Source organism: Camelus bactrianus, chromosome X (genome assembly GCF_048773025.1).
Source record: "Camelus bactrianus isolate YW-2024 breed Bactrian camel chromosome X, ASM4877302v1, whole genome shotgun sequence".
In the NCBI taxonomy this organism is placed as follows: domain Eukaryota; kingdom Metazoa; phylum Chordata; class Mammalia; order Artiodactyla; family Camelidae; genus Camelus; species Camelus bactrianus.
The window spans coordinates 76,637,184-76,664,685 of record NC_133575.1 but is presented as its reverse complement, the minus strand read 5'-3'; positions in this window follow the sequence as shown (position 1 = coordinate 76,664,685).

Here is a 27,502-nt window from a genome sequence, read left to right as displayed (position 1 = left end):
TATTTGCATGCCCGCCATTGGTGGAGACCAGAGAGGATATTCTCACTGGTCATAAAGCCAAGCTCTCAGGACGTAGAAGAAGACAATGGAGACAAAAGAAAACAATGACCATCTCTGAGAAAATAAGGATCATAGCAAACAAGAGTACACATAAATTTTTGCCAAATCAATACCCAGGAAACGAATTCCACAAATATTTTCTTCTGATAATACATATTTAGGAAAAGAAAAGGATTCTTAACACTCTCACTTCCTTTAGACCCTGCAGGCAGAGATTTAGGAGACTGACATGGTAAGGAACCTTACCTTCTGCTGCTTTTTGTTAGATTTCCCAGGGTCTCTCAGCTGTAGCAACCTGGGAGTAGGTAGTGTCCGGTCAGTGAAGTATCCTGCCGACTGTGCCAACTGTTGGGGAGGAGAAACTTTTCCTTCTTCCCTTCTAGGTTCTAGTTTAATAACTAAATTGATAGAAGACAGATTAACAGGAGGAAAATCAAAATTTAGTAACGTGTGTATGGGAGAGACCCAGGAAGACTGAGCAGCTCCCCAAAATGAAATGACAGAAGCCCTCACCTTCAATACCATCTTTGACTAAAGACAAAAGAAGATGTTGGGGGCACTGAGTCAGTTGTGGGAGGTGACCAGGAAAACCACAGTAAACAAGGGCAAGGTGATCATGCAGATTTAAATTGGTATCTTCTTCATTGATGAGTTTCTAGAGATAAGGTCATACCCTTTTTCCTGGTATGGTGAAGGAGACACCCTTACAAAAGGAGATCTCCCTTAGACATGTAAATGTCTCTTACAAAAGGATAATTTCTAATCAGTTTTCAGAGCTTCTCCTGTGTCTGCAGTGTATTAAAATAATTAGCCTAAAATAATCCTTATGTCAAAGAGACATATTGGAATGAAAAATTCTGCTCCCTTACATCATCTTTACATTGAGGTCTTGGAGAGCATCCTATTTAAAATTTTAACTTGTCTCACCCTCACACACACACACACACACACACACACACACACTTACACACTTACACACTTCACATCCCTTTTCCTACTGAATTTTGTCTTTTTAGCATGTATCACTATGTAGAATAGAAACTATTTTGTTTTTTGTTTTTTTTTGGTGTGTTGCCTGTATCCCCAGCTAGACTGTAAGTTCCATGAAGGTAGGGATTTTTGTCTGTCACTTTCATTGACGAAGTCCTGGTGCCTTGAATAGTACAATGTTACAATGAAAAACTTGTTGAATGAAGCAAAGAAAGGAAGGACAAAAAGGAAGAAGGCACTAAGAAGGCATTGATTCCAGGGTCCAGAGGTTCTTTTTACTTTTAAAATTTGGGCCAAAATGTTTTCAACCTTTATTTTTCATTAGGATTAAGGTGATTTAGGGAATATTATACCTCCTCTTGAACGGAGGGGACTGCAGTCAAATAGAGCTGTCTACTCTTAGATGGAGGGGCCTTCAATCAGTTGCAAAGAATGAGAAAGGGTATAATAAATCATCAGGGATGCCAAAGAGCATATTTGTCAGGGGGTTTTTTAATATCCTATTCACTGACTCAGAAGTGGGGGTGAAAGGATTAGCATGGTACATTGCAATTAGGGAAGGGAAAGATGGAAAGGGAAAGAGGTGTAAAATATATGACTAAATCAATTTAGTTATAAAAATAAGGTGTTTATTTTCAAGCAAATGGATTTTATTTTTAACTGTTGTATAACCTGTAGATATTAAAAGACATATCTTTAATTTCAAAACATAATATAAGATCTCGTGGGCTTATGATGAATTTTATTACTGGGAAAGGTGCTGTAAATGAAAATTAAGTTAAATCTGATTTTCCTAATTAAACAATGAAGCCTTCCTAACCAAGTATCTATTCCCACTTTTTTTTTTTTTTTAAATAATCACAAATTCCATACTTCATTAACTAAAATTATGGACCTGTGTAGGAGACCAGCATATGCCATCCCAAATATGCCAATCTGGCATAAGGATTATTTTGAGGTGATCGTTTTGAGAAACAGCAGAAACAGGAGAAGCTCTGAAAACAGCATAAATTACTCTTTTGAAAGGGAAATTAATATTTACACAAGAAAAAAATCTCGCTTTGTAAGGGTGTTTCCCTCTCTGTACCAGGAAGAGAAGAATGACCATGAATCTCTTATCAATGGAGAAGGCACAGACTTAAATCTGCAGAACAAACCTTACTCTTATCACCTTTACCTTATCACCTTCTGATAACTTGCCCACCACTCCTCCAAACTCTCCTTCCTTTGTTTTGGCTGAACATGGTATTTAAGTTCAAATTCTAAGCCATTTCTTTGGGTTACTCAGTTTTTCTGAGTCTCTCCTATGTGTGTATGTGTGTATATAGATATATGAGAGATATATATTAATAAACTTCTGCTTGTTTTTCTCTTGTTAATCTTTCTTTTGTTACAGACACCCTAGCTGGGAAGTAGAGGGGTAAAGGGAAAAAAATATTTTTCCTCTCCTACTCCTGCATATTATAAAGATGTTTAATGACTATGTAAATTGATTAGTCTGGATAATATAGAAAATTGTATTTAGTAATACAATGATAGTTTTTAGCTTATTCTTCATAATTTCCACTTTATTTTTATGACAAAACAAATTAGACTTGGAAATAATACCTTTATTAGAATAGTTTATTCAGATGTTCTGCCTTGGGGAGATTTTCCCAGGCATTTTTAAGAAGTGTTTTAGGGGGTACCTAGGGCCACTTGATGATTCCTTGTGAAATGATCATTAAAGTGTCTGTTTTTTTTGTTTTTGTTTTTTTGTTTTGCTAATGCAACTTGCCTTGGAGCAAACAATTTCTTGCCCCTTCAGCTGCCTTTAGATACAAAGGCCAAGTTGAACTGCCATCTCATCAGTACCAGCCTTTTCATTCATATCCTGATGTTATGTAAAGGCAGACCTTATGAATGAACCTTGATTTGCACTGAAATTTTCATCGCCTACCACGTTCCTGTTTCTCACTGTCAAAAAGCCTCAAAGCCTTGGCTTGGCCAAACTTAAAGGCACACATGGCTGAGCTTGATCCCAAATGCACAGAAAAAAATGTTTGCTTTTCAGGCACACATTCTGTTGGTTGTCATTTAGGGGTAGATTGCAACTGTCACTAGAGTACTGTTTTTCCTTTTTAGAAACAATTTTAAGGTTTGAATACAATAACATAATGATACTTTTTGGGTGACAAATGTGCCATAATTTCTACAGTCAAATGAATGTTTTCCTTAAAAGTAATGGCATTGGGCCAAGATAAACATTTAAAATGCCATTACCATAGTTCAAACACTTTTTAAACCTTTATTAAATTGCTTTCAGTGATAGTTTACCAGCAACACAAAAACACAATAAATCTGAAAACACAATTACTTTATAGTAATAGGATTAGTCTTTTGGTCTCTTATCCTCTCCACTCATCTTATTATTCCCTTCTATATCTCATCCTTTCAACAGTCAGTAAATATCCACCATGTGTTAGGTTCTAGGGATATGAATGTGAATAAGCCTCTCCCATATTGAGAGAGAGAAGAGATGAGAGAGATGATATGGGACCCTCTGGAAGCGGACTTGTTACTGAACACGAGTTCATGTGCCCAACGCACAACGAGGCCAAACTAACGAAAACATCGGGGCATAGAGCAAAGAAAGGTTTATTGCAGGGCTGAGCAAGGAGAATGGGTGGCTTGTGGTCAAAAACCCTGAGCTCCCCAGTGGTTTTCAGGGAGAAGGTTTTATAGGCAAAATGTTGGGATGAGGGCTGTAGGTGTGGCTTTCTTCTGCTTGGTTGGAGGTAAGGTAACAGGGTGGTGCTCCAGGAACCTTGTGCTCAGCCTGAAGTTCCCACCCTCCACCTGGGTGGGGGCCTTAGTGCCTGCAGAAGAACTCAAAGGTATTGTTCTGTATATCCCTTGAGGAGGAACCAGGACTCTGCCCCAAGGCTGCACTGTTGTTTCTTGCCTGTTCCTCCCTTGTCTCTGCATTCCCTTCCTTCCCTGATTAGCAACTGTTTGAATTTGCCCTTTGGAACTCAGGGAATGTCTAGGAGGCTGAATGAAGCCTCTTTCTGCAAACTAGAAAGGGAGGGCACAGAAAGGCTTTTGTGCCCAGGAGCGCCCCACCGCGTCCTGCTCAGTTTCACGGCTAGAGCATAAGGAAAGGAACTCTACCTTGTTTACTTCTCCATCTGCAGCTCCTAGCGTGGTGGCTGGCATATAGTAGGCACTTAATCAATATTTGATTAATAGATTGGTTAGTGGCCTGTTTAGCTTTAAATGCCGCAAGTTAATAATACAGGAATAGTTAATGGATCATTGGAAATCGATATACCGTAATTTGAGGATTGCCAACATAGTGACAAGGAAGAAGTGTTCTAATTACAGACTTTGTTGTCAGAAACTTTGTGGTTACTGGTCGAAATAAAATAGGAAATAAAGTTACATGCTTCAGAATCTCAGAAAAGATGGACAGTGAGGTCCTTTCCCTTGCCTTTCAATTATGGTGTGATACGACTCTTGAAACAAGATGGTGTTGATGATTTACCCAACAAGTACTCTGTACTTCCCTTCCTCTTGCAGCCCAAATTTTGTCCAGATATCAATCCTCTTTGATAAGGCTGACCGTATTTCAGGCCACAGGAGATGGGTCTTAATTGATCTAAGATAGTCTTACTGTTTTAGGTTTATTTATTTATTTATTTAATGGCGTTACTGGGGATTGAACCCAGGACCTCATGCATGCTAAGCACACGCTCTACCACTGAGCTAGCTATACACTGGGATAGTCTTGATAGTCCTGTTTTCCTTGTGAAAGATTGATTGGTATAAGCACAAGTACATGAAATAGTTTTGGAAAACCTTCTGGAAAAAGTTTCTTTATTCTGCCTCTCAAAACTATTGCTCCACACCTGAGGGGGGTTTCCACAGAAGGAGAGACAGAGCCTTGACAGACAGAGCCATGCCAATTTCTTGCCTACCTATGGATTTCTTAGTAAGTGAGATTTAAAATATCTTATTTTTAAAGACTGTTTGATACAGAGTTTTCTGTTGCTTGCAAACAAAGGCAACTTAACTTGTATAGTTCCCCTGTCTCTTGGCTGGCATTGGGCTGTCCCTCCTTCTCTAACAGATGGCACTGTTGCTGAATGCAACTTTGTGTGCCCAACGCACAGTGAGGCCAAACAAACCAAAACATCGGAGTTTGGAGCAGAGAAAGGTTTATTGCAGGGCCGAGCAAGGAGAAGGACTGGCTCATGTCCAGGAAAACCCGAACTCCCCAATGGTTTTCAGGGAGAAGGTTTTATATGAAAAATTTAGGGTGAGGGCTGCAGGGCATGTAACTTTGTTCTGCTTGGAGGTAACAGGGCGGTGCTCCAGGAACCTTGTGCTCAGCCTGAGGTTCCCATCCTCCACCTGGGTGGGGGCCTTAGTGCCTGCAGAAGAACTCAAACATGTAGTTCTGTAGATTCCTTAAGGAGGAACCGGGATCCTGCCCCAAGGCTGCACTATTGTTTCTTGGCTGTTCCTCCTTTGTTTCTGCATTCCCTCCCTTCCCTGAATAGCAACTGTTTGATTCTGCCCTTTGGTCTTCAGGAAGGTCTAGGAGGCTGAAGCCTTTTTCCTACAAATCAGAAAAGGGGGACATGGAAAGGATGTGTATCTGGGAGGGCCCCCCAATGCCGTGCTCGGTGTCAGCACAAGCACAGTGATGAGGAGGCCATAAACCATGACTGCATGCTTACTTTCCTAAGCCCAGGGATTTTTTTTTTTTTTTTTTTTTTTTTTTTGTAACTTCAGGTTGCAAGTGTAGGGGTGGAAAAATTTTTACTTCTTCCCTTCTAGGTTCTTTGGCTGGTCTAAAGATCAAATTGATGTAAGAAAGATTATAGGAGGAAAACAAACACAGTTTTGTGCATATGGGAGCCCCATAAAAATATGAAGACTGAAAAGGCAGCCAGGCAACTGAAGCTTATATAACATCCTGAGCTAAGGGAAGGGATTGGGGTCTGGGGATACAAGGGGAGGAAGGCCACTCACAGGGAGATGAGAGGAGATATTTAGAAAACAAAGGTCGCCTTGTTATGCAGGTAAGTTTCTTAGGTAAAATGGTACCTCTGGTCCGGGCTCTTTCTGGTGTAAATTTAGGCAGTTGAAGGAGAGGTAAAGAGCTTTTCCTGAATCCACTGGATTTTAGCTTAAAATAAAACTCATGCCAAAGCGGCATATTCAGGGGTGACAAATTCTGCTCCCTTTCGCAAAGGAACAGCAGCAGTCTCAATTTTATTTAGTCATGTGGCTATTGTAAGGGTGAGTGAGAAAGTGAGGAAGCCCAAAAATCCATTTCAGTACTCGGGTAATCCATCCTCCCAGTTGGCTGAAAGATCATATTTAGAACATACACAACCCTAGTGCACCAAAAGGACTCTAGTACTAAGTCATTCTCATGATTCAGAGTCTCTCTTCTGCTGCTACTTCTTCCCATCATGAATCTGCCTATTTCTGTTGCTGTCAAATACCCTCAGCTCTCAACTTCGTGGCTTTCCATTGCCTTGCTGACTCTTCTTACTGTGTTTTTGCCATTTGCCTTAAAGCTTCTGTCCCCATTCTGTTGTCTGTGTCTCTTGATCCTTTTCATGGTCTTTGGAGTTTCAGATCCTCAGGTAAGATAATAGCCTCATCTCCAGTATGAACCTGTCTTCATATTTGAGATGGTCCCATTATCCAGTCCAATCCAATACACTGTGTCCTACACAGGTGCACCTGAGTTGCATGCTTCTTCATGGGGCACTTGTCCAGAAAATGGTGGCATTAGCATGATCTGAGGGTGGATTTTTGACCCTCTGACGTTGAAACTTCATTCATCAGACACTTAACGCAAGCCCAGTTGAATGGTCAGTGGTCTCGACTGGTTTGGACTGGTCAAGACTAGTTCCATGTTCCTGAAAAAAACAGCTTAATGCAACGTACTATAATGACCCATACGTCAGAGGTATTATCTATAGGGAGTGGTTAAAGGAGTCTTGTGATATATTGTCTAAGCTACATGAAGCTTGGAAGGTATACAATTTGCAGGAACAAGTAAGGCGAACTTGATGGGTGAAGGCAGGTTACAGGATATTATTTATTAAGCAAGTATGGTTTAAGGGATCTAGCTGATGTCTGCCCTCAGTTTCAAGCGTGGCCAAGATTGCAGTGTCATATAACGCAAAACATGGAAGTTTGCTCACAGGAAACTTCTTCAGGAAGTTTCATTCAGAAGATGACTAATTCTAGCAGATGCTTTAGAATATCAGAGCGTTGTGGCTTATTTAGTACATTGGGAGAGGAGAAAATGTGAATCAGAGGAACACGCCCTTCCTTTTAACTCTCCTCTTAGGAGTACACATACTTGAGATGATGTCATGATTTCTTCTTCTACTTCTTCGTTTCTCTTCCATTTTCCAAACATTTTCACTTGGCCAACTAGCCCTCCCTAGTCTCACAGTCTTCTTACCCAGAGCCTTCTCCCTGTGTACTACCATGTTTAGCTAACACACCAGGCTTCCCCTTTTCTCTGTCCTGATCATGACCACCTCTATTCTCTTGGTCAAAACATGGCAAAGGGAGACGTGTGGCCCACCACTGGAAGTTTTCATAGGTGTGTTAATAGGTGGAGGAAGAACTAACGTTTATTCGGTAACTACTGTGTACTAGGCATTGTACCCAGTGCTTTATGTGGTAGGAGGGTAGCACCATTATAGGCAGCTGTCATGTCTTATCCCATTTGTTGTGAAAAAGTGGCCATAGTAGGCATTTCAAAATGATTTTTAGTGATTATGATGATGAAGTATTCTTCTTCTTGTTTGTATTTGTAGTTTTAAATTGTAAATGGGTTTCATTTTCCTTAAAAGCACTCTAAGTATATTGAGTGATAGTTTTAATATTATATTGTTTTTAGCCCCTTTCTGACTCCCTTTGGACACTGAACTGTTCATTCCTGTTTTTAAAAATGAAGAAGTGAAAAAGAAGTCCTTAGCATAGTTCTTTGCCTTCTTACTTTCTCTGATTATTTAGTTTCTGTCTGCATCCTGAATATACCAGGTGCTGAAATGAACATGCACTTTCTAGAGGAGTGATATTTTGAAGTAATTAAAACATCCAATCTTGCAATTAAAAAAAATTGTTTGCAGTGCTGTGACGGCTGATTTCCAGACGTAGAAATTGAAGAAAATTTACTTTTAGAAAGAAAGAAAAAGTCTCCAACTTAGGAAGCAGATAGGTATTCTGACGCTGATTTGTAAGACCAGAAAAAATAAAAGGGTGAGGGGTATAGAGAGAAGACCACTTGTAAGTTAAACAATGTCTGTGTCAAGGCTATTCTTAAATAACTACACAATTCATTTGTAGGTTTCTTTCTATCTGTCTATTTTCCTTTCTGCTATGTTTTGGTGCCTGTCACTAAGACATAGATAGAAAGCTGGAATTTCAATATTAAAGTTGCTTTCTCACAATTACCTTTCTAAGATAATTACCTTCGTACTAGAGAGTTTTAAAAATCAATAGAGTATTCTTTGCAATATCTCCGTAACCATTAATTAATATTACAACTCATGTTAACAAATAGTTTTCTGCTTAGTAAAAAGAAGCATACTTTTAATGTCCCCAACCAGTAAAAAAAAGCAACTGGGTAGTATATATTTATTGAAGGATACAATTTAAAATAACTGCCCATTTCTGGTAGAGTTGAGAGTAGACTCCACAAACATCAGAGAGTCCAATGGAAGGTAGTAATGAATGAAGTTGTCATTAATTATTTTAATATCAGAGGCTCTCTAAATATTCTAACATGTCTTCGGTTTGTGTCAAGGCTTGAGTTTAGCTTGTCCACCATCAGGTTCTTGGAGTACCAAGAATCCTATCAAGTATTACTTGATAGAATTGCAAGCAATATAGTATAGCAGTTCTAATGGTATAACTATTTCAACTCTTCTGATTCTGATCAATATGTGTTAATGATTACCTTCTAATAAATGGTCCAAAAAATCTGACTATCTATAATTGGTCTCAAGTTTTTCATCCTTAGAATATGGATATACACTGAAGGTCTTAGTTGGATTGATATGTGGAATAAGCAATACAAATGAATTACTAAGAAGTTTTCAAATATAAAAGTCCTGTAATAGATATTAATAATAATTTTAGATAGGAACTTGTAATTGTAACTTTGGGTGAATACTTCAAGGGTTGACTCCTCCTTTACGTTAGCGTTTGCTCAAGTCTTTTCAAAACAGCTCCCTGTTCATTGACATCTTTAATTCTGTTTGACAGAAAGAGTCAAAACCTTTCCTTCAACAGAATGTTCAGTAACCTTCACCAAATAACCAGTAATTAAGCAATTAAAATAAATTTGAAGAGAAAAAAACTTTGAAAGGAGACTAGAATTAACTCAAAAGATAGTTTAAAAATAGTTCTCTGGTACTTTAGTCATTATTGACCAAAAACTTCCTAGGGGGTATTAACAATGAATTTGATAGTTGCCAAGGAAACCTTCACCTTTCCTGAGAACATCTGCCCTTCTGCATTGTACCTGATTGTCAGAATAACTTCAGCAACTGATTATAACTGAGCCATTTTCAACAGCAAGCTTTTTCTTGTCAATCCCTTTTCAAAGAATAAGCTCAAGTAGTCTGGATACCTTGCTCAGTATCTGTATTTATGTTCTTGAGGAGTCATACTTCAAATATGAGGTTCTTTATTAACAATTTCCCCTATCAGCCCTTGCCATTATGTGAGACAAATCCAGCCTAATTTAGAGACAAGGAAATGGAGGTACTTAATGTTTTTATTGTGTGAGAATAATTCTAGCATAACAATTATATCATTCCTTTGTTCAGAACATGTCTTAGTCCATTTGGGCTGCTGTAACAAAACGCCACAGTCTGAGTGGGTGGCTTATAAACAACCAGCATTTAGTTCTCACAGTTTTTGGGGGCTGGAAGTCCAAGATCAGGGCTCCAGCACGGTCGGGTGATAGCCTTCTTCCAGGTTGAAGACTTCTCATCATGTCCGCACATGGCAGACGGGGAAATCTCTCAGGCCTCTTTCATAAAAGGCATAAATCTCATTCATGAGGGCACCACCCTCATGACCTAATCACCCCCAAAGGTCCCCATCTACTAGCACCATCACAGTGGGCATTAGAATTTCAGCATAAGGAATTTTGGGGGGACACAAACATTCAGACAACAGAGCATAGTGACTAATCAAATATCTAGCAGTGTTTAAAAGTAGTCTGTGCTTTTATGAGTAGCACTACTTCAAAAATTTTTGCTTTCATGGGTGTCAATTAACTAGAACCTCGAACCTCTGAGGTTGTGGGAAAAGCACCAGCCAGGGAGTCAGGGAACCTGCTTATTACCACTTACCAGGTATGTGACCTTGGCCAACCTAATTGATCTCTATATTTCTTCATCCATTAAATGACAGTGATACTGTCCGTCTCTTACAGATATTGGGAGAATTAAATAATGTAGTGTATGTAGAGCACCTGACATGGTTAACACACTCAGCATTTAAAATCTAATAACTATTATTGCTGAAGGAGTACATGAGTACATACTCTGTATTCTGAATATTGACTTGAGGATTATGATCTATAGAAATACATTATGGTATTAGGAGAACAACATATATGATATTGGTACTATATTGGAGAATCCAAGGTATATAGTCATCATAGGCATAATATTATACTGCATAGGCATGGTAGGAAGAGAGGAGAACTGCTATTTATTTGTTAGTGTGCAAGATGCTATGCTAAATATTTTGCATTCTGCTCTCCCGTTAAGTCCTCACAACCTAATGAGATAGGCATTGTTATTATCTCCACATATGTAATATTAGTAGGTTTTAAAATCAAAAAAAGAAAGGAGCATAAATGCAATCTTTGGGGGAAACTGGCAGAATTATCTTTTGCTATAATAGAGCAAGTTATAGCCATACAAATTCTGCTAATTGCCTGGGCAAGTCTGCACCTGAGGAGGTTGGTATCAATAGAAAAAAAAGGTAAGGAAGAGTGATGTAGTAAGTGGATTATTTCTTTGTATGTTTGAGAAGATTTGAAATGAAATGAAGGCAGCAACATCCTACATTGAAAATTGAGTGTTTCTATTTTTTATAGTTAAGACAAGTAATGAATTATTTGTGCGTGTGCATTGAAGCAAAACCAAACATAACAAAACAAAAAATGCCCACACCAAGTGTATGTCCCTGGGTTATCCAGGTCCCTGGTTTTTATTTTCTGTCTTCTTTATTTGTGGTGGAGCCGACTATAAAGGAGGCCACCTGTGTACATTTATAGGCATTCATGTAAATGTAAAAATGCTGTTAAAGGATGACAGACATTATGTAAAGAACCAACAAAATGTGCACTTTCTCCAACTCCTTTCATGTCATGTCTTGAAAAATAGATTTTGTATTTTTCCCCTGGAGTCTATAAGTGAGTCTGAGATAATTTTTTTATTGTGCTAAAATATACATAGCATAAAATTAATCCTTTTAATAATTTAAACTGTACAATTCAGTGGCATTAAAATACATTCATATTGTTGTGCAATCATTACTACTTTCAGTCACTTCCATTAAACAATAACTCCCCATACCCGTTTCCTTCTAGTCCCTGATAAACCACCATTCTACTTTCTGTCCCTAAGAATTGTATATTTTAGGTACATCATGTGAGTGGAATCATACAGTGTTTGTCCTTTTGTATCTGTCTTATTTCACTTAGCATAATGTATTCAAGGTTCACCTAGGTTATAGCATGTATTAGAATTCCATTCCTTTTTGAGGCTGAATGATATTCCACTTTATGTATATCCCACATTTTGTTTTTCCATCAATGAATGTTTTCACTTTTGACTATTTGTGAATAATTCTGCTATGAATATTGTTGTCCAAATATTTGTTTGTGTCCCTGATTTCAGTTGTGTTGGATGTATATCCAGAAGTGGAATTGTTGGATCATATGGTCATTTGGTGTTTATATTTTTGAGAAACTGCTATATGTATGTATGCATATGTGTATGTGTGTATGTATATACATACATGTGTATACATATACACACACACACTCACACACACATATATATATATATATTTTTTTTTTTTAGATTGAGGTATAGTCAGTTTACAGTGTTGGTGGGAATGTAGTTTGGTATGGCCATTATGGAAAACAGTATGGAGATTCCTTAAAAAACAAAAAAAATTAGTTTTACCATATGATCCATTAATCCCACTCCTGGGCATGTATCTGGAGGAAGCTCTAGTTTGAAAAGAAACATGCACCCCAATGTTCATAGCAGCACTATTTACAATATCCAAGACATGGAAACAACCTATATGCTATATTGTTTTAATGGCACATCATTTTACATTCCCACCAGCAATGCACATGGGTTGCAGTTTCTCCATCCTCACTAACACTTGTTATTTTCTTTTTTTTTTTAATAATAGGAATGCTAATAGGGTGTGAAGTGGTATCTCATTGTGGTTTTGATTTGCGTTTCCCTAATGATTAGTGATGTTGAACATCTTCTCAACTTTCAGTACTTAATGGCCATTTGTACATCTTCTTTGGAGAAATGTCTACTCAAGTCCTTTGTCCGTTTTCGAATTGTGTTGTTTATTTTTTGTTGTTGTTGAGCTATAGGAGTGCTTATAAATTCTCAATTTTAATTCATTATCAGATATATGATTTGCAAATGTTTTCTTCCATTCTGTGGGTTATCCTTTCACTCTTTTCATAGTATCCATTGATATATAAAAGTTTTTAATTTTGATGACTACCATTGATTTATTTTCTTTTGTTGCCTATATTTATGGTGTCATATCCAATAAATTATTGCTAAAGCCAATGTCATGAAGCTTTTCCTGTCTTCTCTTAAGAATTTTATAGTATTAATGCTTGTATTTAGGTATATTACATTGAGTGATTTTTGTGTGTTGAAATGTCTTTGCATTCCAGGAATAAATTCTATCTGCTCATGGTGTACAATCTTTTTAATATGCTGCTGTATTCAGTTTGCTAGTATCTAGTTGAGGACTTGTGCATTGATATTCGTAAGGGATATTGGTCTGTGTGTTTTCTTATAGTGTCTCTGTCTGGCTTTGGTGTCAGGGTAGTGCTGGATTCGTGGAATGAGTCAGGAAGTGTTCCTTCCTCTTCAGTATTTTGGAAGGGTTTGCGAAAGATTGATGTCAATTCTGTTTCAAGTGTTTGGTAGAATTCACCAGGTAAGCCAGCTGGTCCAGGGCTTTTCTTTGTTGGGAAATTTTTCACTACTGATTCCATCTCCTTACTAGCTTAGGTCTAGCCAGATATTCTATTTTTTTATGATTTAGTCTTCAGAGGTTGTGTATTTTTAGGAATTTCTCTATTTCACTAGGTTATCCAATTTGTTGGCATACAGTTGTCCATAATAATCTTTTATAATCTTCATTTATTTATGTAAAATAGATAGGAATGCCCCCAACTTTATCATTTGATTTTGGTAATTTGAGTCTTCTTTTTGTCTCAGTGAAACTAGGTGAAGATTTGTATTCTTTATTGGTCTTTTCAAAAAATGTTTGGTTTCCTTGCTTTTCTCTATTGTTTTCCTCATCTCTTTTATTTAGCTCCACTCTAATCTTCATTATTTCCTTCTTTCTTCTAGCTTTGGATTTAGTTCTCTTTTTTATAGTTCCTTATGATGTAAAGTTAGCTTGTTGATTTGAGCTCTTTTTTCCTTTTTAATATAAACGTTTCTAGCTATAAATTTCCCTCATAGCACTGTTTTCACTGAATCTCATATGTTCTGGTATATTGTTTTTTCACTTTCATTTGTCTTAAGGTATTTTCTAATTTCTCTTGTGATTTCTTTGATCCATTGTTTGTTTAAGAGTGTATCATTTAATTCCTACATATTTGTGTATTTTCCAAGTTTCCTTCTGTTGTTTGCTAGTTTTATTACAATATGATTGGAAAAGATATTTTGTATATTTTCAATTTTTGTGAATTTATTTAAACTTGTTCTGTGGCCTAACATATGGTTTACACTGGAGAATGTTCCATGTGCACTTGAGAAAAATGTATATTCTGGAGGAGTATTCCATATATGTCTGTTAAGCCCAATTGGTTTATAATATTGTTCAGGTCCTCTGTTTCCTTGTTGATCTTCTGTTTTTTCTCTCCAATTATTGAAAGGCGAGTATTGACGTCTCCAATAATTATTGTATATCTATTTCTTTCTCCCTTTAATTCTGTCAATGTTTGCCTCATATATTTTGGAGGTCTGATATTTGATGTGTAAATGGTTATGATTGCTATATACTCTTGGTGAATTGACCCCTTTACCAACATACAGTGTGCTTATTGTCTCTTGTAACAGTTTTTTATTTTAAGCCTATTTTGTCTGATATTAATATGGCCATCCCAGCCCTCCTTGGTTACTATTAGCATTGAATAGCTTTCTACGTTTTTCACTTTCAACCTATTTCAGTCCTTAGATCTAAAATTTGTCTCCTATAGACAGCAATTAGTTAAATTATGTTTTTAAAAGCATTCTGTCAATCTAGGCCCTTTGGTTGGTCAGTTTAATCCATTTAAAGTAATTATTGATAGGGAAGGACTTACATTTACCATTTGTTACTTGTTTTCTGTATGTTTTATAACTTTTTTCTTTTGTCCCTTATTTCCTCCAGAGTGCCTATAAAGTTATATTAGCCAATTTTGGGATTGTTTTTGGATGTTTCCATGGGAAAACATGGGATTGGAGTTTCCTAGTCTGCCATTTTGTTGATGTCACTCTGGATTTAGATATTTAAAACTGTAAGAACATGACTTATAAATGAAGTGATAAACATATCAAGTTTTATCCCAAGGGACAGAACAGCTGAAAACATAAAAAGTCCAGAAAAGTCAGGGAAGGGATTCCTAACCTATATTGATCAATCTTTAGGGAATTCATGAATGGATTTTAAGGCTTCTGTGAACAACCCTAAATTGTAAACCCAATTTTGTGTTTATTTCTGATTGGTTTGGGCAGTAGGGAAGGGTTCGTAGCTTTTATTAAATTTAAAGGGAATATGTTTAATTTTTTCCTGATATAAAAGTAATACATACTTCTCAAATCAGCAATGGCCCACAAGGCACCAGAGAAATTCTGTTAAACCATAAAGGGTCAGATCATTATGTTACATGTATTAATAGCTAGTGAACCTGACTATTAAACTGATTAAACTGACTCCAGAGCATACATAAAAATGGAAATCCTTCAAGTTCACTTTAACAGATTAACATAACCTTGACATCAAAGTTGAAATAACTTCAAAAAAAAAAAAAAAAAAGGGAAAACTACAGACTAACATGTACAGATGGGTGCCAACAGTATAGAAACTTCTGTGTTTCTCTTGTTAAACCAGATTTCCACCCTCTCAGAGACTGATCAGGTCCCTATCTCTATCCTTATTTATTACTGTATCTCCAGCCTTTTCCTTGTCCATTGCCATCTCCGTCCTTTTCATCTATTAACCATTAGAGCTTCCTGCCTCTCTCAAGGCTAAGTTTATCTAGTTTATGCTAGTTTTCAAAGACTGTGCTTTTATTCACCCTCTTTATGATAAATGTATAGTTTACGTGGTTTATTTTTCCCACCATGTATATTGCTTTACATGTGAGACTGTTAAATATAATTTTCTTATTTACCTTGAAAACTGAGTGTTAATCAATTTCCATTCTGTAATGGAGTAGGGCCATGCTATACTCTGCAGAGCAGTTCTTAGGCTGGTTCCATAAACTCCATGAATTTATATACAGAATTCTTTATCTTTCTATTCTTTATTCTTGCACACACACACACACACACACACACACACACACGCACGCACATTTTCTTGGATAAAACTGGTAGCTTTCCTTATATTTTCAATTTCCAATGAGTAAAGAACTAGTTTAGATGAATTTTCAGATTCTCCAAAGGGTTAAACCCTCCACCTCCAATTAAGAACCACCTGTCAATTTAGATTAATTCATGAAAAGCTAGTAATTTATGAAGGTTTTGGAGAAAATTGGCAGGAATGCTGCCACAGTTTTCACAAATTGTCTCTGAATGCCTTGACACAGCTAGAATCTTGGATGGAATGTACATAAGATTGGCCCAGAACTTCTTATGTTTTTCACTGTCTTAATTAATTTACTTCCATACTATGGAGATTTTCACAGTAATTTTAGTAGAATTATTGGTATAAAATAGATCCTTTTTTTAGAGGCATTCAGTTTAGTAAAGTGTAACCTTGTGGTTCTAGGTGCAGTGTGTAACCCCAAAGAAATTTAAAAGTATCCAGAGCCTTTTAGAGTAACTACTTATGGATTCAGAGACTCCAAAAAATGGTGTGCTTAACTCACTCTTCATCTAAATATGACCAAATGAAATCAGCCTAGTTTTGGTGTCTATGAGTGTGCATGCCCTCATTTGTGTGATGTGGGACTATTCAACACAAATGAGAACTTCTGATTTAGAATAATTTTATATCACGTATTTGCTCAAAGTTCTGATGAGTGTTGAAATGACTCAATACGGACAGAGATAGCTCACACTATATTAAATTTGAACCTTGGGTTCTGATATGATTGAATCTCCCCAAATAGACCAACTTCAGAGATAATGGCATGAGTGAGCTAATATGGATGTCCATGTCGTGAATTACTTATCTCTTCTTTAGCTTAATGCCTGACCTATGGATTAGAAGTTCAGCTGCCTCAAAACATAAAAGATCACTTTAGATGGCTTAATGGGGCAGAGGTTGGTGGAAGAATTTATTTTCCCTTCTCAACTCTTGAGAATAAAAAAGGGCAGGGGTTCTCCCCTTTCCAGAACCGGTCCTTCAAGTTAAACAGCAGGAACAAAGGTGCTTATGGACAAAATCAATTATCAAAAGTACAGATTTATCTCTACCAGCTTTCCCTCAAACTTAAAAGTATGTTTTTATAGGGACAGAAGAGTATTAAGCCCCAGTGGTTGAAATACAACTGCTTTTATGAACTAGAAAACATTTTTTTTTCTAAATTAATTTTAAACTAAAAAATAGGTCTGGGGGATGGGTTGGTGGGAGGACAACTGACAGAAATGCATTTCAGACTACAAATTGAAAAAAGGGTAGACTAAGCCTCTTTGAATACAGAACAGGAGTTTGCACTCTGTGTTGATCAACCTAACTACCTAAATATTCCTTTAAATGAGAATTATTCCTTGTCGTGTGTTTAAATAGAAAAGTACACTTGTATATGGTTGTCCATAAATTCACATTTGTGCTTCAGCAAAAAATAGGCTATTATTGAAACTAATATTCCAAATGCAGTAATAAAACTGCTTTGTATTCCTATAAATCTTTATTGTGTATGAGGCATTTTCGTATATATATTTGTACTAAAACTGCGTATCAATCCTATGAGGTACTGTTTCTGTTGAATTCAAGGTTCTGGGGAGGTTTTATGACTTACCCAAGACAAGGAACAAATAAAGCATCAGAAGTAGAATTGAAGCCAGGTAGTCTATCTCTAAATTGCATTTTTTAAATACCATGTTGCTCAAAAGCTTGAAATAAAAGTGAGGGAAAGGATATGTTTACCTAAAAGTATAATTATGATTACACGAATGTGAAAACCAGTGGAATATCTACTAATTGAATATCTTTGGGTTAGGTGAGGCGTAGAACCATTTCTTCATTGCTCAATGTAATCCATTTACTATAATGATAAGAAAAACAAGAAGGTTGAAAATGAATTCTAGAGAATTTACAGATTCTATACACTATATAACATTTCATCTGAGACCATAAAATCTCCTCCTTTTGGAAAAGTCTTCTGGTCCTCTTATCTATAGTATGAATATAAGAATGAATCCTGAAACTACCAAGTAGTAATTGTTCACTTATATGTCTGGTGGTGTGTACAGAGGGCTGTCTCTGAGATATAAAATCAATACGTTATAAAATCAAATAGGTCGAAAGACTATGAGATATTAGTATTTTTTCCTGACTCCTAGTGGCTGTTGATACTAAACTATATTAGGACCATCCTTTCGGCGGTTGTCATGCTATAGTTTCCTCCAGCTCAGAAGAAAATGCCCTAGGATAAAGAAACAAAAAAGGCTTTATTAATGAACATTGTAGTTTGGCAGTTTTGCCTATTTTAAAGTGAGGTGTTCTGTGAAGATATTTAGAAGAATTTTGACATATTTGAAAGTCAGAATTTTGTTCCTGAAGAAAACCTTTGTGTAGTGATATTATTGATAGACTGCATATTAAAAATACATTTAGTCATCTTTAAAGTAAATTCAAGTTTCTCTTTAATAGTATATGAAAGTACCTTCTTGAGATATTTAGGCAACACACCATAACGCTCCATCATATCCTTTATCAACTTGTTACTGCTCTCTGATTTGACAGTATGTAATATTGTTATATATAGAACAATAGGCGAGGTGTAAGGGGCACACACTGCCCTAAGTGCTTTTTATGCACTTTTTTATTGAACTTTCACAACTCCAAGTAGTTTTTATTATTATTCTCATTTTATGGATGAGGAAATTGAAGCATAGAGGAGTGAAGTAAGTTGCCCGAGGTCACAGACCCAGTAAATGGTGGAGTGGATCTTCAGGCTCAGTATATACAGCTCCAAAACCTGTGTTTTTAACTCTTAATGCAGTGTTTTAAAAGTGGATAGAGTTTGCTTTCCCATTTTCTCTCTTTTTTATGTTCTACTTTTATTTCATCTCATTTTATTTTTTATTGAGGTAGAGATGATTTACAATGTTGTGTTAGTTTCAGGTGTACTGCATAGTGATTCAGTTATACATATTACATGTATCTATTTTTTCACATTCTTTTCCATTATAGATTATTACAAGGTATTGAATATAGTTCCCTGTGCTAGACAGTAGGACTTAGTTGTGTATCTCCCATTTTCTCTTTTACTGATCTTTAGAGATCATGATAACAGTACCAGCTCTGGAGTCTATCTGCCCAGTTTAAATCCCGGCTGAGAATTTGGCTAATTAGTTACCTTCTCTGTGCCTGAGTTGCTTCATTGGCAAAGTGGGGATAGTAATAGTATTTACTTCATGGGGTCACGGTTAGGATAAATTTAGATATTTTATGTAAGGTGTTTAGAACAGTTCCTGGCAGATACAGCAGGTGCCTAATGAATGCTAGCATTAGCTCCTTCTCTACCTCCTCCTCCTCCATGATGATGATGATGATGATGATTAGTACTACAACTTCCATGTCTCCTTCTTAGAACTCCTGCTTTCTTCATTCCCGAAGGTACTGTTTTGCATTTTAGTTAAGGGTTTCCCACTTAGATATTTTCTGTTCTTGACTTAGGGTGGTGTTACTCCTCTATGATGAAAGCAATGACAACAAAAAAAATGACACTTGCAAGGAGCTGCCTAAAATTTTGCTAAGATTTCTCTATAGTTGTTACTTTAAGAGAAATATCTTCTAGGTAGTTTGCATTTGTAACTGGAACTTACAAAGGAAAGCAGAAAAGAAGCTGTCAAATTTGCAAACAACACTGTGTCCTGCATTTTAATTTCAAACACCCACCACTAGAAAGGGATGTTTCTTTAAAGGGATGGTATTTTTCCAAGAAAATTCCAGAAACCCCTAAAACTTCTTCCCCCACCACAGATGAGGTTGGCAGCTGATCAGACCTCAATAATTTTATACTGTACTAAGCTCTTTGAATGTATATAGTCTTATTTTTACAGTCTTTTTATTTTGTATTTAACATCAGTGGACTGAGTCAGATTCAGAAAATAATTGTAATGTTCATAATCAGCATGGTACAGTTTTATATTTACATATAAATACACTGACATGATGAAAAAGATAAGAATATATGTTTATATTATTAATATATCTTATGGGAGTATTCACAGTTTCTGGGCTGTATTTTATATTGAAAAGAGCACAATTTGCAATAGAGATGAAACTTTATAAACTTTTTTGCACCTCACATTATATTGAACTATTTAAAACAAATATTGTTAAAACTACAAGGATAAATTTTTACAAAACAAAAATCATAGTGGAGGGAAAACCTCTCAGTCCATTTGACTAAAAATAGAGTGACACTGACGGATCTACTAATGGAATATAATGTATACCCTTAAAGAGATCACATGTTATTTTCAACTGTATATTGAACATTTATTTTTAAATATAGTGATTGCATATTTGGTGATAAAGAAAACTAGTAAATTTCAAAGAGTGGAAATCATGCAATCAACACTCTCGGATCTCAATATAATAAAGCTAGAAATAAATAACAATAGGGTAAGCAATAAAATTGTATAACTACTTGAAAATTAGACTATATTCTGTGCATAGGTGTTGGGTCAAAGAGGGAATGAAAACTAGAATTTCAGACCATTTAGAAAGCAACAATAAAGACATTACATATAAAAAGTTGTGGGAAGCAGTCAAAGCTGTACTCATGAAAATTCATAGAGTTAAAGATTTCCTTATTAAATGAGAAAGAATAAAAATAAAGGAAGCATTCAACTCAGCAGTCTATAAGAAGAGTAACAAAATAAGCCTAAATAAAGCAAAAGGAAGGAATAGCCATAGAAGCTGCAATTAAATGAATTAGAAAACTGCAGACTCAAGAAACAAATCTAAGAACTAACTCTTTTGGAAAGAAATTTCTCACAATTTTATTCAAGAGAAAAAGAGGTAAACTTCAAATTTACAACATTAGGAGTGAGAAAGGTAATAGATCCCCAGATATTGAACAGATTTTTAAAAATAAAGATAATGCAGGGAAGCTTGTACTGCAAAATATTAAAAATTTTAGCCAAAATATTTAAAAAATTGTAACATGAGAATAGTGTTATGAATTGAACACAAAGCCTAGAAACAGAACTATATAAGAAAGTAGAATGTAATATTTATGATATTTCAAAGCATTTGGGAAAGGATAAATTAATCAATATATGATATTGGGACCACTGGCTAACCAATAAAAATTAAAGTAAGTCCCTGCATCACATCAAAATAAATTCAAGGTTAAATCTGTATTAGAATTGAGGATAAGAATGCAAATAGGCTAGAAGAAAATATAAGTGAATATTTATATAATCAGCAGATGAAGAAGTTCTTTCTGAATGTGACACCAAAGCCAGATACTGTATATGAAACCACTGATAGGTATACTACAAAAACATTTTTAAACTTTTATACATTAATAACTACCATAGCCAAAATTAAAATGCAAGTTATACAGTTGGAAAAAAAATTGCAACGTATATGGTAAAGAATTTATATTCCTTTGTAAAAATATAATTTTAGTCTTAGAGAAAAGTTCCAAGAATAGTATATACCATACAGTATATGTATACATATATATAACAGTAGTATGCTGTATAGATATATACACAGTATCCTGTATATCCTTCATCCACATACCCCAAATGTCAATATTTTCTGTACTTATTTGCTTTATTCTCTTTTTCCTTCTCTTCTCCCTCTTGTCTTCACCCAAACTCATTCTTTCTCTTTTCCCCTCTCTGTCACTCTCTCTTTCTACACACACACACCATCTTATTTTTCCTGAACTGTTTGAGAGTAACTTGCAGACATGAGTCCTCTTTACCTCTAAACACTTGAGTGTGTATTTCCTAAAAACAAGTAATTCTCTTACATAATCACAGCACACTTATCAAAATCAGTAACTTGACATTGATAGCATTATCTATTATAAGATATACAGACCTTACTGAACTTTTGCCAATTGTCTTAGTAATGTCCTTTATAGCAAAAGAAAATTCAGCATCACATGATGTGTTAAGTTTTAATGTCTCTTTGGTCTTCTTTTATCTGGAAAATTTCCTCAGCCTTTATTTGTATTTATAACATTGACTTTTTTTAAAACTTTTTTTTTATTGAGTTATAGTCATTTTACAATGTTGTGTCAAATTCCAGTGTAGAGCACAATTTTTCAGTTATACATGAACATACATATATTCATTGTCGCATTTTTTTTTGCTGTGAGCTACCACAAGATCTTGTATGTATTTCCCTGTGCTATGCAGTATAATCTTGTTTATCCATTCTACATATGCCTGTCATATAACATTGAGATTTTTGAAGTGCATAGGTCTGTAATTTTGTAAAGTGTCCATCAGTTTGGGTTTATCTGATGTTTCTCTTGATTAATTTCAGGCTAAGCACTTTTTACAGAAATAGCATAAAGCATTCAGAATTCTTAGTGCATCATATCAAGAAGGCACGTGCTGTTGCTTAGGCCCATTACTGGCAGTGTTTAATTGCACCATTTTGTTAAGGTGGTGTGATAGGGGAGGAAAAATAATTTTCCCTCCATCCTTCTAGGTTCTTGGCTGAGACAACTCTATCTTAAAAGACAGATTAATAGGAGAAAAACACACAGAAGTTTAGTAACATGTATTTTACACATACATCCTCCAAGTCTGGACAGATACGTGTTGCTGTAGGTTGGGTCCCCAAGAAAGTAGACTTTGAAACACATATTAGCATAAAGGAAGGTTATTAGGGAGTATTTTCAGGTTCAACCCCTGTGTGTGGGAAAGGAAGGAAACATGATTGGGCAGAGGAGAAGTTGGGCCGAGGTGTGGCCACAATAAGTAGTCACCAGACTTCATGGGGATGCCTCTTCCTAGTTGTCCTGAGTTGAGGAAGGGGATTAGGTGGAGGAAAAGGGCAGTTTTTATAACCACACAGCTGTAAGTCATTGTATGCCAATTAGACCTGGAGAGGGGCTGTGACTTTAAGGTAGGTGTCTCTCTACAGCCCAGGAAATTCTTAGAAAGGGCTGAAAGCTGAAAGCTGACAGCCAGAACTTTTTCTATACTTTGAGGGATAAATCATTTTGTCCTGAAATGAGGATCTGGGTGGTACAGCCCAGCATCTGTGATGTACACTGTAATGTTATTGATGTGATTACTGATTATTTCTATTTTTTTTTTTTGCCTCCTTACATGTACACATTTTTACCGCAAACATGTATGTTAACAATGTTAGCAACAAATCAATAATTTTTTTTCCAAAGAGAAAATTGCTGCACTGCTTTGGAAAAGAAATGCTTGTGCTCTTTGGGACTGTTGCTAGAGATTAGGTTCTTGTGCAGGAAAGAATTCAAGAGCAAGACATAGTAGAATGAAAGCAAGTTTATTTAGAGAGATACACACTGCATAGACAGAGTGGGGTCCGTCTCACTCAGAAGGGAAAGCGGCTTAGGAGCTACATACTCCATAGGCAGAATGTGGGCTATCTCAGAAAGGTGAGAGGGAGAGCGAATGGGAGATGTGGAGTGTTTAGTCTAAGGTAAAACTAAATACATACTCCAGAGACAATGTGGGCTGCCTCAGAAGGCAAAAGAGAAAGAGCTCGAGTACGAGTACGAGGTGTGGGGTTGCTAGTTTAGGTCACGGTAATTTCATATGCTAATGAATGGGAGGACTATTCCAGATATTTTGGAGAAGGGGTGGGGATTTCCAGGAATTGGGTCCCTGCCCACTTTTGGACCTTTTACAGTCAGCCTAGGAACTGCCATGACACTTGTGGGTGTGCCATGAGGCTCAAGGTCTACCGGAAATCAAATCTTCCACCATCTTCATTCTAACCAGTTTGTCCTGTCCTTCGTGGCTGTGTCATTCCTTCAGTGGTTGTGCCCTGAACCATTCCCTACTGTCTCAGGACTTGAATATTTCTTTAGAAGTAGAATGGCATGATGAGGTTTGGTGCTGCATGAAGCTGGTTTCAAATCCATTCAGGTTTATGGCCTCAGGCCTTAGCCGTTAATATCTTACTTAATATCTCAGAGTTTCAGATTGCTCATTTATAGTGGGGCAAGGCTAAGTGTGTGGTTGAGGGAGGGGTACAGATGAAGGGATGGATAGCCGATACCTATCTTGAAGGAATGTTGGGAATGTGACAATTAGAAATAATATTGCTTAAGTGACTGCCACACAGTAAGACTTTAATAAATAATAGCCATTATTTGTTCTTTTATTTACATTATGTATTTTGTTAAGGCCTTTGGATTTTGCTTTTTGTTTAAAAATACTATCTGCATGTTTGATACCTTCCCAGAAATTTCACTCTCCATTAAAGGCTAGAACAGCTTAAAAAATAGATTTTTTTTCCAAAAGTATTCAATTTTAGAATCTCTCCGGGATAGAGTCAAGGCATTCTCTAGGTACTTGGTTAACCCTTTATTTTCAACTAAATGTTCATTTATCAAACAAATGAACTGAGAGCAAGGGAAAAGCGATAGATTGTGTTCTGTCATGTATAGAATGACTTTCTGGATTTAAAGGTATATAATTTTTCTCAGTTTTGCTCAGTACTGCATTTGGTTTAAAAATATTCCTTTAATACCATATTTTAGGCATTATAGTATGGTCAACCATCTGTGCAAAATTTAAATCTTTGTGACTACTTGTTGAAAAATTGGTAAGAAAGCACAATGTGTTCAATTAAAAGAAAATGATCTGAATGCAGCTTTGGTATATTGGGCAATATTAATTGCAATTAGAGCTTAGAAAATTTAATTGTGATTTTTATGTCATGCATTCTTTCCCACTCTTGCTCTCTCTGTGAAAATTTTAGCCTACTTTTTATTCCATGAATTATTTTCCCTTTAATGCATTTAATTCTCACTTTAAATCATTGACTTGAGCTGATGAAAAACAAAATAAAATTTCATATTGGTATCACTTTATTCCTCTATTTATCTGATACACTCCATAATGCTCTTTAATCTAATTTAAGGATTAATGGTGGGAAAATTGCTTATAGGTTTTCAAACCTAGTACTGTATAGGAGTGACCTTCTGTGTTTGAGAGCCTTGCCCTTTTTTCAAAATTTACTAGGCTGTAAAAATTCCACTCAATTTGACTGTAACCACAACTGACTAGTTAGAAGAGACTGACCAATGAATTTAGTCAAACAACTGGGCATTTTGTTAAAAAACAAAGCAAAACAATACTAAACTCTCATACACAGAATCTTCACTCAAATCAGTTGTTTGGTATTACATAGGAACAAGACATTTGAATGCATTTTGCAGTTTTAGTAAATCATGGCTAGCATTGTATATGCATAGTATATAATGTTACTAACATCCTTTTTTGATGGTTAATTTTATGTGTCAACTTAACTGGGCCACAGGATGTCTAGATATTTGGTCAAACATTTTTCTGGGTGTATCTGTGAGGGTGTTTTGGAGTGAGATTATTTAACATTTAAATAGAGAGACTGATTAAAGCAGATTGCTCTCTCTAATGTGGGTGGGCCTCATCTAATTGAATAGAACAAGAAGGCTGGCCCTCACCTGAGTAAGAAGAATACTTCCTGCCTGAGAGCCCCTTTGTGTGTGTGTGTGAATGTGTTGTTAGAATACTTAACATGAGATCTACACTCTTAACACTTTTTAAAGTGTGAGATACTGAAGTGTTAACTATAGGCACAATGTTTTATAGCAGTTATATTTCAATAAAACTCTTTAAAAGAATAAGAAGAATTCTTCCTGCCTGAGAGATTTCAGATTGAGACATTGGCTTTTTTCCTGCCTCTGGACTTGAACTGAAAACATCTGCTTATCTGGGTCTCTAGTTTACCGACTCAACCTGCAGATCTTAATACTTGCTAGTCTCTCCATAGCTGTGTAAGCCAATTCCATTACCGAGTCCAAACTTGTTCTACTCGCCACATGACAGGCCAATAAATCGGGAAACAAGCTGTTGGGGCAATGAATAATGACTTTATTTGGAATGCCAGCAGGTGGTGAAGATGGGAGACTAATGTCCGAGGGAACCATCTTACCCTAGTCAGAATTCAGGCTCCTTTAATACTACAAGGGGAAGGTTGGTTGTTGCAACCTTCTTGGTGTGCGAATCCTTTGTTCTTGCAGCTATCAACGTAGGTCAGGTCATGATGTTCCTATAAACCTCCAACAAGACAAATGCTATTCCCTGCTCTGCAACTTTTAATCTCCATATGAATGGAAAAAGTGTTATACCCTTAAAGGGCAGAGCCTTGAGAATGGGCTCTCCTGTATATTTCAGGCTCCGGGCAACATTCTTTTACAAAAGGTGCAGAACCAGCATGACTAAGCTCAGGAAACAGATCACAGGGTTAGAGCTAGAGGAACAGATCTCATATGGAGTCAGATTTGTTCTTCCCTATTATAATTCCTTATAGTAAGTCTCCTTCTATAGATATTTACATCCTGTTGGTTCTGTTTCTCTGGAGAACCCTCAGTAATACACCATTATACTTATGTAATTAGTCATATATTGAGTGTTTATAACATATCATTCACTGGTGTTAAGTGTATTAAAACATACCAAAAAAATTTAATCCTCACAACAACCTTATGAGTGAGGCACAGTTTTGTGCCCATTTTTAGAGAGGAAACTGAAGCTTGGGAAGTGTAAACAGCGTAGCAAATGCCACACTGCTAGTAAGTTTGGAGGCAGGTGTTCAACCCCAGGCTGCTCCACTCTAGACACTTAACAATACTTGAAACTTAACAACGGAAATTTAACCATAGGTTATATTGTACCTTCTTCCCCGTTGAAAAATCGTAGGTAAACTTTAGAGGAAGTGACTGAGTGTATTCATCAAGTATCTTCTTGGGTCCTCCCCTGAATGGATATTGGGTATTGAACAGGTGAGTCTGTGTCTACTCTCCCAGTTCAATTTGTGTTGCACCTTTAGGCCAAAAGTTTAAACCATTCCCTGACTCAGTTATCTTCACAACAGCTCCATGAGGAAAATATATACAAGAGTTATCTCCTTTATAAAAATATGGCCCAAACATGATAGACAACACAAGTCAGGGTGAGACTAAGTCTCAGTGTAACTGATTCATGGATAGTATAATTTTTCACTATATGTCGGTCTGGTGTATTTAATTTAGCTCAAATAAGTACGAATACTGGGTAATTTAGGCTAAATCTAGAAATAGGAGGCCAAATATATTGCTAAATATTATTGACCATCTTATTGTGTTTGAATGGGTCCTCAGTGATCCTTCAAGGAAATCAATCATTATTCCTGTCCAGTGCCACGTAAAGGATTGATTTTGTTGAAGTTGTTAATCAGCCCATCATTGTATGTCATACACCCTATTTTAAACTCTCCAAATCAAGTTTTTGTTATTAGGATTTGGCAGGAATATAAATTTCTATATAGTTTGGACTGTGAGATTGGGTAGGCCACTTGCATTTCAGACTTGAACAGTTACAACTTTGTAAATAACTTAATGCTTGCTGTATTTTGTGCTCAAGAGAGCTTAAAGTAATATAGATATCTTCCTGACTCCTCCTGTGAAGACGAGACTCATACTGAATTCGAAACTTTATCAGGATCTTTTGTTTCTTACTCTCAAGAATTGACATATTGGCTA